A 15,433-nucleotide genomic window follows, 5' to 3' on the forward strand; every position below is an offset into this window, starting at 1 on the left:
ATATGATGACAATTGATACGCGATGATGAAAAACACGGGATAATATATTTCATATGTATTTCATTTACAATACTATTGTGATTAATTGCGATCAAATGTAACGAGTATCATATTTTTGAATCTGATAACATTATTCGTTTAGAAGACAAAATATTAAATTTTCCATTTTCTTTACACACGCCGTAAAAACAAGGATATTAAATTGCTACATAAAAAATGTTACCTATCTTCATTTAGATAACAATATGTCAATATGTATGAATATATTATACATATATTCATATGTACATAATATGCCTATGCGATTTTGTATCAGATTTTACTCTAAATTAGATGTTTTTAATTTAATATTGTTTTTGTGTACACTATATTTTGCTTAAATTTATTTATTAATTACCTACTTTTTTGACCATTTCAATTCTAGATATTCAAAAATATGAACTTTTTTTTATTTTTGTCAGTAAGTAGTTATACATAAATAATAAAAATAAAAATATAAATGTTGTTTAATACTGGTTTTTGTGTATGCTAGATTTTAATGACTATAGGAGATTATGTTAAATACGTGGAACGATTTATTTAGAATACAAAATTAGTAAAAATATAGTTTAAAGAGTTGAAATGGTTAACGAGTATATAAATATTTAAAATGTACCTGACGATTTTATACTGTTAACTTAAAATGTTTTATTAAAATAAATCAAATTTGGTACCAAAAAGTGAAAAAATGATTTTGTTTACATTTAAAACGCGACTTATTGGTGTAAAGTGGTTTGTTCTAATATAAACAATAATATTCAAAATAAACAGTTTTTCAAAAAAAGTACATTTGCATTTTAACATGTTATAAATATTCATGATGGAAATACTTTATCAATAATAAGAAACAAGAAATATAAAATAAAATAAATGCATACCTGTATTTTATATAAAAGTAATGGGAATATTTGTAATAAGCTAATTTAAATTTGAATTACCTACGCTTTAGATCTTATGTTTGAATATGCGAATATTGGATTTAGATTTACATCAAATGTTATTAAGAAAAAAACTTTATTTTTCGTTTGAATATTCTACTAAATTTCAACTCAAAAAGTAAAAACCATTTTAAAGGATTAACTTGAAGAAACGTTTCAAACTTAACTAACCGCTTTGACAAAATATTTAATATTGAATAAATCATATGTAATGTTTGCATCAAAGTAAACTATTGATGATTGTTTGGTAATGATGCGCATGTATTAGCATAGGTATATATTATTATAGTAAATAAATATAGCCATAACGCTATAGAGGTATGTTTTTAAAATATATTTTATACTAAAATAATATTTATGTTTTTAAAAACCAAAAATTTTTGTGTATTATTTGATAATACCTACTTCTTTGTGCAGTGTAAACATTATACAAAATTTATTGGATGTTATCTAACTGCATAAATAATATTTATTTCCAACTCTTAAAATAAATGTAAAATATAAATTTAAGTAATATGTAATATTATTGTGTTTACCTAGTACAAATTACACAGTTGCAATCTTATCACGATACTTTCATTTTGTATTGTTAGTGGGTAATCCCTAGAAATAATGTAATCTATTTCCATAGAGACAGTATTCATTTTAGTCCATATTTTAGCTATTATAAGGTTGGTTGCATGCAGAGCTTAAAACCACTTCAAAAAATCCGAATCTTTACTTATTTTTTTAAAGTTTTAAATCGATATAATTTAATTATAACCGTTGATTAGTTTTTCGCTAATCGGTTACCAGTCAAAATTGGTTTTGGAAAATTAGAATTTTCGTGTGACAGTCTGTGAACTTTGTCTACTTGAGTCTCTGTTCTTGTTAGTTATTGCCAAGGTTGGTATTTTATAGCACTTCAAATTGAAATATGTAGAAAATCGGAATTTCATTACAAAGTTAGGTCAACATTGATGCACGTTTAAGAATAAATATAATACGTTCAACCGAAAACACAATACTAATTGTTACCGTAATTGACAAAAAATGGGCCACCCTCCAGTGGAACCCCTAAAACCCCCCCTTGTATACGCGCCTGCCCTCCACCTTATTATATTTGTTTATTTATATTTTATGAATTTGAGTACTCGAAATATTATGAGATATAGCCTCCCTTCCCACATCATATCATACCTAAACACATGGTGTCTACGAATATACTGACCGGAAGATATCTGTATAAAGTTCAAAGGAATTTATTTTGGATAAAAGAACTAAAGGTTGCGAATTTTAACAACATTCTATTTCGGCTAATAACGTAAGTGCCTATTTATTATTCATCATAGTTTGCAATGTTTCAATTTAAATGTTTTTTCATTACCTAGATGGCGGTTATATGAGGTAAGATCCTACAATATAATCGATCAAAAAAGGTGACCAAACGTGGTAAATATTTTCTGAAAGTTTCTTGTAACGTTAATTTGTCTTGGAAACGTGATGTGTGATACCTCTTTACCTCAATTGGAAAAATACGGACCAATCTTTTAATTTTTTATTGGTGTCTACAGAAATTGTACCACTGTACTACTTTTCAAAAAAGTTGAAAGCACTTTCCTCTTGAATAAAACTAATGAAACGCGGCTATAAAAGCATCGTGAATGAGATCACTGGCCAGTTATATTATATATACACTGAGCTTTGCTCGAGAGTTGCAAAACGTATGAGAAGAAAATATATGGAGGTAACCATTTATTAAATATTATACTGTAGCAGCATCTATTGTATAATTTTTGAGCCATACGAAGAGTTGTATTATTATTATTGTTGAGTCACGAGGCCTAAAATCCTTATTTATTTTATTATAATATTTATATGGTTATCATTTATTAAAATATTGTTGTACGCCAATGTCGCTAAAATATTTACCCAAAATATCATTGTTTCCGTTTTTTAAAAAATTATACTATATAAAAATATTTTTATGTTCTACCTATATAATATGAATATCTAATAATTTTTTACAACTGACTTGAAATAAAATAAATATGATTTTACTAGTTTTAATAAATAAGTATTTTTGAATATTAAAATTACATCGAATGAAAATGATTTTTTGATTTTTCGATGTTTTTAAATTTAAAAGTTAAATTATGATCTGATAATATATTCTTGTAAACTAAAAGTTTATAAGAATTCCCGCGTGTTCAACTTAGTCATGTAATATAAAACTCCAAGCAGTCTTATGATGCCAATGAGGGTCGATCGATATGCTAGATTTGGTTGTCACTAGTAGGATCATCATTAGTTGTCAGTGGCTGTTGAGTTACCGTTACGCGGACATGCAATGAGTGTCCGGTCGACCCCAGAGCTGAGTGATCACTCACCTGTGCACAGTGTTGTAAAGATTGCCCCATCGGTGCCATATATTTCTGTACCACTGATATCGACGACTACTCGGAAACTTTGAAATTCTTACGATTTTATGGTAACTCCCTCGATAAGCTAAACTTGGTCGTCAATTGTAGAACTATGGGTTATCGTTATGGCATGGACATGCAGTGAGTTTTCGAGCATTCACTCACCTTTGTACCAAAGTGTAGTAAAATATATTGTCTCATTGGTAGCCTACAATTCCAAAATCTCGGTAAGGTGAACATAGATCAGTATGGAAAAGGATATGTGTGGAAGCGCATAATAAATGCTGCATCTAAATTTTTTTTTTGCCATAGATTTGTAGACTGAATAATATTTCTACAGTATAATATTTTGGTATCATTGAATAAAACGTAATTAATTTTATTTAAAATTGCATAAATAATAAACATGTGTTATTATATTAAATATTTCTAAGTATATAATAAGACAAAAAATATACAAAATTATAATTGTACAACAAATTTAGGTACAGATTAAGACGTGACCAAGAATGACCACAACACGTCCAATCGAAAATACAACTTATCATTGTCGTAAATGGAAAAAAAAAAGTCCAATAAAAACGAGAAGACTATAAAAGCTTAAAATTAGAACCAAGTATGAAATAATATAAAAATATTATTATTACTCATGTGTAGTTTATTGTAATTAAACAATAATCAAAAACACGCTTGATAAAATGTTGTTTCATAAAATATGACAACATTTTTACTAAAAAGGTCAAATTGAAAAAAATAATATTTCTTAAGTACCTATAGAAATAGCACTAAAATCTAATAAATCACAAGATATGCAAAATATGCAAAATTAAATTTCTAATTTCAGTTCATTTTTACGTAAAAAAAACATTTCAAAAACAAGGTTCTTATAACAAGTTTAATGTTTTCAGTACCCATTATTAAAACTTTAACTTTAAAACTATAAAGCTTAAAATATCAAAATCTAATAGAATAAAGTAGAAGCATAAATTTTAACGTGACAAAATATAACAGCTAGATATATTTCTAACAAATTCTATGGATAAAATATCGTGAATGACCAGCATAAACCTAAAATATGGTAAAGTGTATAACCATTTAATAAAATTACATCTAATAAACAAATATCATGAAAATTCACTGAAAACTGTCGTCCTCGTAGATTAATGGTTTTTAATTTTTATGTATAGATATGTCTGTACAATATGCTAGACAGAAAATAGTTGGAAAATTAAATTTAAGTGTAAAAATAAAAAATTCAATATATCTAATTAAAACTTGAATATATAAAATATTAAATACAAGTACCAATCTATTCCAAAAATAATATAAAAAATTATGAATACTTGATGTAATATTCATAAATTTATACCCACATAATTAAAAATCACAACTTTGAAAATGCAATTGTTTGGATTTTAAATAGACCGATTGGTGTACATTGAAAGAGTTCTATATATCGTTAAAATTTTGAACTTATATCGAAGACTATAATTACTATAATGATAATAATACTTGTAAAATTTTCATAATATTTATTCTGAAGTACATATAGATATAACTATTTTTAACCTTCAAAATATCTGAAAAACAACTATGGTTTATAGGTTCAATATTAATATTATTTAATAAATGTCTTTCAATATTTATGGGTACTTAACTACTGTGTATTAATGAGTAAGTAAAATATAATAAAAGCAAATTATAGCCTTTTATATAATATTTTTAGTTTATTTTGGTCATGTCAAATTAAAGAAAATTTAATATCAAAACTTTTAATTAAATTAAGTTTTCTTTGTGGAAAAAAAAATTTTTTTCTCGGTTAGGTATATTGTTGGGTGGCGTATTAATAAATAAATAATTGTAAACAAATATTTACAATAATAGTTATAATTACGTTTTAGAATAATAGAAATTAATTTGTAGTTATGAAAAATGTATGCTTCACAGTTGAATAAATTTTATGAAATTATAAAAAACTAAAACACTAAAATCAATATAAAGATCTAAAGAAATTTAATATGTATTAAGTAACCAAGTTAAATAAATGTCAAAATATTCTAATAGTGGTCATATTAAATTCCAAACTTAAAGTTTCTGTTTCTAAACTTAAAATGAACATCATGGCTTAAATTAATTAAGCTGTTACGTCACACGAATAGAAGAATATTACGGAGGTGATAAAACTATGGGATTTTAGATTCTGAACGAAGTGATGAATGTATTGATTTTACAATGATGTGTGTGTTTTTTTTTTTTTTGTGTGTTGTACAGCATAACTAGTCGAAATAATGCTTCAATTTCAAACTTTGGGGGTGGCTTACGATGTAAAAGTGAATATCCTTGGTGCATTATAGAGGTCAAAAGTTAACATTTTCCAACAGTTTTCAAAAAAATCGAAAAAAACAAAAAAAAAAATGACAGAAAAACGGGAATTTTTCTAGCAAAACCAGTTTTCGACCAAATCGATTTTTTTATATGGTTGTAATTCAAAAACTAATCACTGTAAATACTTGAAATGTTCACCAAATGTTTATGTCAGTGATATCTATATATACTGTATCACCTTTCAACAAACTTATACCTATTTTAATTTTCAATCCTTGTTTATACATTATCATAAAGCTTAAGAACCATGCACGAATTGTCAAATCGTTGCCCCAAAAAAAAGCTTTTTGGACTCAGGACAAACTCGTATCTAAAAATATATACTATATCTTTTGTTGTTATTAAAACACTCGAGACCCCCCCCCCCAGATTAAAACCGAGACACACCATACGTAAATGTTTAGGTATGTATGATAATATATGTTTATCGACCTTCCAGTCTGTTAAAAAGGTTGTTCGATGTCGAGAACCTATAGTAATATACTGAATTAAATGTTTTGGTCATGTTTTGGTCATTTTTTGTTCACTGATCTACCTATAGAATTTTATTCCATTTCACAAAGCTATATTTTAATATCAATCTTTTTTATCTTCTTACTTTTTTTGCCTTGATACTGTATAAATTAAACACTTGTTAAAGAAATCTTTTGGTTTATGGTTTTGTTGAATTTAAATTATCAAAAATATGGCAAAACAACTTGATTGTAATATGTGTAAATAGAACTACTTAATTACTCTAATATAATTAAAATTTTATAAAAAAAATAAACCAGGGGTTTTTATGTTTAAAACTCACATTTCAGAAAAATGTTTAAGTATTTAAATATTTGACGGATGTTAAGCCAGTTGTACTTTTCACGGCTTTAATTTTACTGTACAGTTGAATAATTGACAATTAAAAAGCATTCCATCTATTCGTTTTCCACAATTAACAAAGTTTCAAACATAATATTAAAAACGAAATTACAACAGAGGATAACAGAGTTTTTTTCATTATTTACACAACACTTTGCACAATGTATAGTGTGACAGCCGACGGGTTACAAAAGATTTAGTGTCCATTAGTAATTATTATCAAAACTAGGTACCACATAAATGAACATCCATTTGAAATGCAGTAGCTATTTATTTTTCTTTTAATCATGAATCTAGGATTTCTCTTGGGAATTATTTGTACTTTAATCCATAGGAGAATTGCATTCACGAGTTACTTATATTGATAAATCACAAGTCACAACTGATCTGAATAAAACAATTTAGACTTTGTATAAAAATGAATACTTTTTTCATCGCTACGGAAAAAAGTGCGATAGATCTCATATAATATTTTCAAGTCAACGATAGTACACAATGATAAAATGGATTAAAAATATTCGAAGTATAGTGTCGTCATTCAGAGCTGCATAATTTGTACTGCTGTTATTTTTATATTGAGATTCATAAATATATTTAACACCGACTAATGAAATGTTTTATGAAAGTATAGTATTAATGAGGGTAGGAAGTGTATTTAAATAGCAGGTACCTAATTAATTAAACACATGCTAGATTATTTTATTCATGAATTTTTATTTCAAAATAATAATATTTTTAATGTGCTGGAATCACAAGAATAATGTTATACAATCAAAAATTATACATTCACTTATATATTACTACAAATATTTGGCGCCTTAAAATTAAAATTAAATGGAAACAGGATTTTAAATATCGAGAATAATTTATAATGATATGTGTTGATAACCTGGAGGGGTTGATAGTTTCTACTGCAGTATCTATATATTCTACGTGAAAGCCAATTTATCTATTTATAATAAAATACATTATATAATTTATATATTATATATTAAAAATATCGTATATTTTACGTTCGTGAAAAATAAAATTGATATTATTGAATGCAGGGATGCCATTAAAAGTTATTATTAGCTGCGTAGGTACAATTAATCATTGGTCAAAACAAAATATGAATCCTGCCAATATATTGAATGAATTCCTATAAAACACAATCTTAATTAAACTTCAAATGTCTGTAAATCAAATAAAACTGAAAACATATTTTAAAAATCCGTATTGTTACACATTTTTGTTTAGCAACAAAATAGCAACATTTTTTGGGATCTAGTTTTTGCGTTCAAATATTTAAAATTCCCATAGCTATACATTTTTTTTTCAATTATTTTGAAAATTTGGTACATTTTCTTTTGACTAACAATAGTACCGACTTGATCCAATTTGCTACTAGAGACCACACTCTATGTAATGTTAATGTGTTTTATGTTAATGTGATTAATATTATTGAAAACCAGTACAATATTTGTTACATCTCTCAGCATTTTTCGATTTTTACAAATATCTTTTACACAGTTCACTTCCACAAATAAACTATTTTATTAATAAATCAATAGATTGTGTGACATGTGGCATATAATTTATTTTAAGTCATATAATTTGGTTACTAAAAATTTAAGACATAATTCGTTACCTTGTAATCCCGCAAAAAAATATTTATAATTCACCTATAGAATTCATTTATTTTTCAAACCTTAAATTTTCTAATACTTTTCAAAATCAAAAACTATCAAAATGTTTAATTTATAAGGCGTAAAAGTCATTTGGTACTCAAACATTAAATGTGTACATTTAAATTCAAAGTCATAAAAATTAAAGAAAACAAACACAATTAATTATTATAATATATATTTATTAGTTATTACTACATTGATGTGTGTTTATTTCTTAGGAATAATATTATTTTTCATTTTATTTTATGTAGTTGATTATATTTAATGTAATGTATTACAATATGTGGTCGTTATATAGGTTTACTTTATGAAATCCGCTTCTTGTATTACACTCGAAACCTTGTTAATTTATTTCATCCAAAGTGTATACCCCGGAATTAATTCTTAGATAAATAATATTTTTTTACAGTCCCCCGTAAAGTAAAATAATAATTATTTATAAGTACATACATTTTTATTTTTATTTTTGTAAAATGTATTTTAATTAATTCCAATTTAATATATTTTAATAGAATCCGTGACCTACCCGTGAATGAGTCTGTTTTATTTATATACCTAGGTACCTACCTTAAATCTATTTTACGACGGTTTTCATTCCGAGTCAAGAGTTACATGTAAATCGAAAAACAAAAAAGGGTAAAAACTAAAAGTATTTCAATCACATTTCGGCTCTTAAAGCAGGAGTATCACAAAAACTGTATAAATTCATACTTACAAAACATTTTAACATACATTTAAAAAATAAATTTTCAAATATTGCAGGTAGAAAAAACTAAAAAAAAAAAAAAAAAAAAAATGGTTAAAATAGATCACAATAAGATAATGGATTTAAGTTAAGCTTAATCGTTTGCTTCGTTTTCACTTACACAAGCGCAACAAGCAATATCGTAGTTTAAAGTGTATTATTAATTATTATTTGATTATTTTCCAGCAATTGATATTAAAAAAAGACACAAATTGTACACCTGATTCTTCACTATGGAAAGCTTTTTATTTATTTAATAATTTATATTAGAGACTGTCTTTACATAAATTAAAATATACACTTAGTGGTATAAATTTGGTGGAGTCTAATTGTTGCAGTGAATAATAATATTATACAACGACGAAGAAGAGGATAAACACGACGAAGATGCGATAATGGTGACAATTAACTGAAGCAGTGACTATTATACTAATGGATTATAATTATTAACATCGATGGTGTGCAGTCGGTCATTTAAAATCGCTTTTAGAATATTCAGTTGGGGTTTTGATTTAGCGATAGCCTATGTATTTAAACCGTTGTCGAATTGATATTATATTATATTGGGGTACATAATAATAATATACATCCCGTAAAACAATTGATGGTGGTGGATTCTGTCGCATGGAGAAAAGCGTTCTTCTCACGTATCGGAGAGAACTCAATTATACAGGGAAATAAGCTTATATGCACAACAACTTATATATATAAAAAAAGCTATTCATTCAATATTCGATGTTTATATATCATTATTATTATATATATAACAGTGTTTTGCTTAAAAATATTAAATCAAATGTGGATAAAAATGCAAAAAAAAAAGTTTTACGGTTAAACGTAAATTTGAGAAGTATATCAGTGTGATAAAGATGTAAGAATTTCATTTGAAGAGGTATAAAAATGTCTAAAATGAGAATTTCGAAATATATCAATGGACACATATTGAAAATACACGAAGACGATGAAATTCGGTTTGAATACGAATATTGGATTTATTTTTACGACTAAATAAGACGGAATCTTTTCAAAACTGATTATTTATTTCGTTCAACGCCATATCTATTTTTATAGGTTGAATATGACGAATATCTCTAGATAATACGATACTGAAGATTCTTTTGTGTGAACAAATTTTTACAAAATAATTTTCCATCGAAATAATATACTGATGATGGCAATGCTTATAGAACACTATATCATTTGCAGGCAGCACGTCGAGCAAGTGAAATCAAGTAAATGACAAAAACCCACCTCTTGTTTCTGTAACGGCGGCAACCCGACTTCGATGAGGTCTATTCGAAAAGTTGTGACACGTTTCCGATAAACTCTATGATAAGGTTTTTGGTTTGTATTATAGAAATAACAATCTTGAAATTGTACCAATAGATTGGGATCAAATCCTGGTGAAAAAGTTTAATGTTTCTGCTTACGAAAACAGAAATATTTTTGAAAAGAATATTTGAATCCTTGAAAAGTTTCTAATTTCTATTTTATTTTAACTCAAACGACTGTAAACTGAACAAATCCTGGAATTTTATTACGAGCCGTGTGTTTATTTACATATAAATACACTTTGGAAATAATTTGGGTTATTTGTCTTTTTTTTTTAATAATTCCACCCAAGTTACACAAAAATATAAAATAAAAAATAACAGTTATGTATAATTGTATTTCTGTTCGAGAATACCATTATTGTTATTAAACATATTTTTTTTTTATCACGAATTTCTATAAAATAAAACATCAAAGTACTTTTTTTATTACCATATCATTATACGTATATGGTAGGTAGGTATTCATTAGTCATCATACATTTTTACATGTTATGGACAAAAGCAACTGGCATTTATCAACAATATAATTAATTGAGCAAACTTTATACGAATGCGGTACATGTTTTTCACTTTGGTATAATAAATAATGCAATAATTTTAAGTTTTAAATTATAAGTTTACAACTATTAAATATTTAAATAACCTTTTTTTGTTGTAAGTAATTGTGTTATGACAATTGTGAATACTAGATAAGTTTACATATGTCTATAATAAAATTGTTCTAATACTTAGAATAATTAAAAGTTAATCATTGACGTACTAGCAACACACAAATATTATATTATTATAATATTTATAATATGGCGATTGGGGAATTTTATTGAGCAAATAAATGATGACGTGTTGCCAAAATTTAAAATTTTCACATTTTTGATCGATTCAAATAATATGAAAATTTTTTTAATAATGTATTGTTTAGTTGTCCTCATTTATATTTGTGCACTTAAATACTTAATTATTTTATTAAACTCCTCCATATACCTTAAATATAACCTTTTTAATTTACATTAATACTTCAAAGATTAATGGACATTAATAATTTATTAACCTTAATTACAATCTCAATATTATTTTTAAGAAACAAAAATTAAATATTTTAATCATCAAGATTAAATCAATCAATCAAGTTTTTAGATTGACAAAAAAATAAACAATAATGTTAAATTACAATATTAATGGAAAACTATGATTCTAATGTTACCTATGTATTATCGTGTACACGTTTTACGCGTATATAATACAAAGCAATGGTATAAATTTATCGAAAATGTTGAGCAAATAAACTAGTGATTATATATGTTACGGGTAATGTTAAAATTAGGATAAAGTCGACATTAGCTATTCATTTTGGTTAATGTGTAATTTTTCATTCATAAACATGAAATATCAACATTATTCGAATAATGTTAACTTTAACCAATCAATATTGGATATTGTTAAAAGTAAAAGTTAGAAATATATTAAAATAAGTTGTTAGCATTCTATATAATGATAAACCGTTGGACTGCTAGAGTTTAATATCTTAATAATTAGCCTATAACAGAGTTAGTCAGTTATCATACCGATAAAGTGAATAATATTATATTATAATATACAGATTAAATATTTATTTTAATTGCATGACATTTTAATTTTAATTTTACAATGCTATAGCCAGAGACGTATTCAGAAATTTGGCGCCCGGGTGCCAATGTTTTTCCGCCCTCCCCCCCCAAAAAAATTTTTTTTTATAACTTTTTCAACCTACCGAGCGCATTGGAGCTTACTTTTCGGTGACAACCCGTTATCGTTATCCTTTTTAAAACAAAAGTTAGAAAAAAAGGCAGATTTAAAATTTTAAACATTATGTTATCTTTATAAATTAGTCACATTTACATATTTAATATAAAATAGGTTTAGTTATTATCAACTATAATTACAAAACAATAAATATTTAAAATTCACATTTTTTTTTTCGAGCTTTAAAGGAACTAAACTCATTGATTATATCATCATAGTCTAAACCTTTTGTAATATCTGATTCGATGTTTAATATTGATAAAAAAAAAACTAATTTATATTATTTTTCATTTTCATTTTCATTAACAGAAGATGGGTTATGTAAAAATCTAATGCCGCCCCTATAAAAATATGCCCCCTCTACCCCCCCCCCCCTAAATACGTCAGTGGCTATAGCTATACAAAATGCTATATAAAATAAAAAATAAACTTAAATTAATAATTTATGCATTTTATGGTAATTACTAATAATTATGTTTTAAATATATTAAATATTGCTTATAATTTAAAATGATTTTGTAAATTTTTATGGTTATTAAGACATTATCTAAAAGTTCTTTGATGATATTATATTATCCGGTTAATGTAAACATTAACCAACATTTAAGAATATCTATGGCAGGTAATGTTAACAGTTGGCTAATGTGGTATTATCTGGCTAATGTCGACTTTATACAAATTTTAACATTTTACGTAACATATACACTTACATAATGTGTCAAGATTTGGTATAGAATGCCATTGAAATTATCAGATGAAATAATACGTCCAACGACCAATATACCCGAGAGTAGGGTCCATAAATGTGGTTTTACGGTACAATTTTTGAACACAGACAGCCAAACCCCAATAATGCGTGTTACAGAAAATATCCAATAATAATACCTCTAGATTTGGTCAACCACTTTTCTTCTGTACATATTTTATCATGGCATCAGCATACGTAGGTATATTATAATAAATGATATGGTATTTGACATTCGAAATTTGGAATATAAAACGGAGCGGTGAAAACCTCTCTTAGGATCATGTGTGGTTTATGATAGTTGTTTGCCAAACTATAATAACTGTATTTGTATGATTTTATTTGCATGTATGTCGTGCCATCGCATTGTGTTTGTCTTTTCAAATTTAATACAAAATGCCATATAAGGTCAGAAAAATACGTATTTGTTTAAAATATAAATATGAAATTTATTTCAAACGCCAATATCCGTGAATGGCTTTGTTCGTATATAATGGGAGTACACACTTTTCACGTCTTCGTCTTTGGCATCCTATGCACTTGATCGAAAGATCGAAAATAATTTTATCGTATACTAAAGAGTATAAATCAAGTAGTGTGTACAGGGAGAAAGGTATCGGTAGGTCATATTTGGCGGTCTTATTTAAAAAATATGTTTTTAAATATTGAATTGAATAATATATTATAAACACAAATATATTAAAAATGTATGTTCTTAATATGATATAGTAAAATAAATAAACTTAACTCCACTTCATATTAGGAAATCTTAGAAAAAATGTTTTATATTCCCATACAGTAATACATGTCAAGACTTGTCTGAAATTTGTGAGACTCTTGTCACTTGTCATACAAATATCATGTTTGAAATGTCATTTTTCATTATGTCAGTTTTTGTTAAATGCTGCAAATCGCTACCCGGAAGTACTTTCTATATTATAATACGACGAAGAAATTAATATACTAACTCATTTTCATTTACTTAAAATTACATGGTATGTTCAGATCAAACCTAAAAACATATCAGATGTTAATTTTACCATGACTTAAACAACTATAATTATGAAATTATGAGAAAAAAAATGTTGTTTTTTTTTATACTAGATAAGTATAATAAGTATACATATGTCATATTATATTATATAATGTGTACATAGTATGTTTTATTTGCTTTTTGAATATACATATAAATAAGGCTAAAATAATGACAGTAAACCCACTGAAAAATCAATTCAAGTATGTCATTTTTCTTATAATATGAGTATATTAAAATTACACGAATTTCGAGAATTTTTCTAAAAAACCATTCAAAAGTACAAATATTTTGAGTGGTATAAACTCTATTTTCAATTTTTCATGTGTATATTTGTAATATTTTGTTACATGACAATTTATAATAATATAAAATAATAATGTAATAAATAATAATACAATAAATTTGTGTATTTGTATTGTGACTTAAAAGTAAAACAAACATTTTTTTAAATAAACGGATTTCGTAGAATTAAAATTGGTATCAAACGTAAACGATTTGCGCAGAATTTTACTTCATTCGCGTATACTCCGGCATTGCGAAATGACTCGGGGTTTAATGAAGCTGACACACACTTCGTTATATATGTTCTACCCGTGTAGGTACCTATGTACGGTATACATTATAGCACACCCCGTCACATGGTTTTAATTCCTTAAGACAATACATTTTATACGAGTCACGTAACACCATCAAATACACGTGAACACGTGAACGTGAATGTTTGATGTAGATTAAAAAAAAAAATGAAGAAGAAGAAAGAAAACACTTGTAAGTAATAATAGCGAATACGCCTCCCCCCATAATGTACCTGGAGTAAGGACGGATTGGGAATTGGAAAATTCCCGGTGGGCCGCTGTCTACATTTATAATTCAATATTATTAACTATAATATTGTAAAATAATTATCTCGTCAAGAGATTCAAAAATAAAAATGAACTCTTCTCTTAGTGCCGGTTCTTTTGGTTATAGCAGTAATAAATAAAAATAATCATTAACTTATAGGGCTATATTATGTACGTATATGCCACCAGTACCTAAAATATGCAAATTTTCGTACTACACACATAGTTCCAAATCAGTCAAATCTAAATTATACATAGTACCTATCAAAATAGTAATATGTATTTAAATAAATAATTTTATTTAAATAAAGTAGAACCTATATTTAACAAATTTAAAGGCTCTTTAAAAAAATTTGTGAAATAGAATTTTTGTTGAAAAAAATTGTTTTTGTTTTATATAAAACTCATTTTAAGTGTACAAAATGCATGAAAATAATTTTTATTAATATAATTTTATAAGCATTCAAAGTTTGAGTTTTTACAACATATTATGTAAAAATCACGAAAATTCACAAATTATTTTAAGCTCGAAATTCATAAAAAATTTTATTTTTAAATCTAAGATTTGAAAATTTAACACAAGATTCCTTACAAGTTTGTCAATCTTTATCACAAATAAAAAGTCTACCGGAAATTCAAATTAAATTTTTATGAGCATTTGAA

The 15,433-nt window shown here is 25.9% G+C and overlaps 1 protein-coding gene across 1 annotated transcript in view; it reads right to left on the reverse strand.

The window, feature by feature from the left end:
* Positions 1-15,433, reverse strand: part of LOC107171764 (tachykinin-like peptides receptor 99D) — a 225,646-nt gene that overhangs the window by 15,405 nt on the left and 194,808 nt on the right. The window lies entirely within an intron of this gene.

Source organism: Diuraphis noxia, unplaced genomic scaffold, assembly GCF_037042655.1.
Source record: "Diuraphis noxia isolate RWA-SAM2 unplaced genomic scaffold, SU_Dnox_SAM2 contig0004, whole genome shotgun sequence".
Lineage (NCBI taxonomy): Eukaryota > Metazoa > Arthropoda > Insecta > Hemiptera > Aphididae > Diuraphis > Diuraphis noxia.